Raw genomic sequence first — 1127 nt, 5'->3', positions numbered from 1 at the left:
GCTGCTGCCAAAGTCGCTGCCGCCGCAGCAGCAGGAACAAGACCAGAAGCAGCAGCAGCAACAACAGCAGTGGCAGCAGCAGCACCATTTCCATCGAGCTTTTTGCTACTGTTGCTGTGGCGTTGGGGTGAGCTGAAGAGACGCCAGAGCAGAAGATGAAGGGAATGTGGGTGGTGCCGAAGATACCGGCCAGGCAGCTGCTGCTACTGCCTGTGCTGTTGCTGCTGCCACCGCGGCTGCTGCTGGTAGCGTTGCAGCAGCTGAAACCGCAGCAACAGAAGTTGAGCAGCAGCTGAAGCAGCAGCTGCTGCAAAAGTAGCAGCTAGTGGGGCAGGAGGAGCAAGCTCCTAGAGGCGTTGTTTTTGATGGGCTGCAACTGCAGCTCGTGCACGGGGAGTGCAGCCGCTGCTGCTGTGACTTCAGCTGGCTCCTGCTGCTGCTGCTGCTGCATAGGCTTCAAGTGAAGCAGTTGCTGAAGGGAAGGCTGTCTCGGTGTTGTTATCTCGCGTCGTTCTAGCCAATTCATCCGGGTAGCTAGTTATGCGGCTAGCTAGCCATGCAGCTAGCTAGGCACGCAGCTAGCTAGCTAGCTAGGCAGGTAGCTAGCTAACTAACTAGCTAACTAACTAGCCAGCTAGCTAGCTAGCTAGCTAGCTAACGAAGGACCTGCAGGGGTTGGCGTTCCCTCCCCCTGTCCGCGCGCATCATTTTGCCTGTTTTCCTGTCGACGTTTTTAATTTGTTTTTATGACGGGGTCAATGAATAAACGGAGGCCGCTTGGATCCGCTCTATTGTCCTGGATACCGAGAGAAACTAGCCACTAGCTACCTGGTAGCAAACTTGCAGCTAGCTGGTAGCTAGCTTGTAGCTAGCTGGTAGCCAGCTGGTAGCTAGCTTGTAGCTAGCTTGCAGCTAGCTGGTAGCTAGCTGGTAGCTAGCTGGTAGCTAGGTACTAGCCACCTAGTAGCCCGTTCGTAGCTTGCTGGCATCTCTTAGCTAGGCAGCTAGCTGAAGAAGGACCTGCAGGGGGGCGTATCGCCTCAGCATTCAGGTGTACGTACAGCTGGCGGCAGCTGCACTGCAGCTGCTGTCTGCTGAGCAGAGACATTAGCGAGCCCTTGATGCCT

This window comes from Eimeria mitis, genomic scaffold, assembly GCF_000499745.2.
Source record: "Eimeria mitis Houghton genomic scaffold, Emh_scaff1311, whole genome shotgun sequence".
Lineage (NCBI taxonomy): Eukaryota > Apicomplexa > Conoidasida > Eucoccidiorida > Eimeriidae > Eimeria > Eimeria mitis.
Note: the sequence above shows the minus strand (reverse complement) of the source record.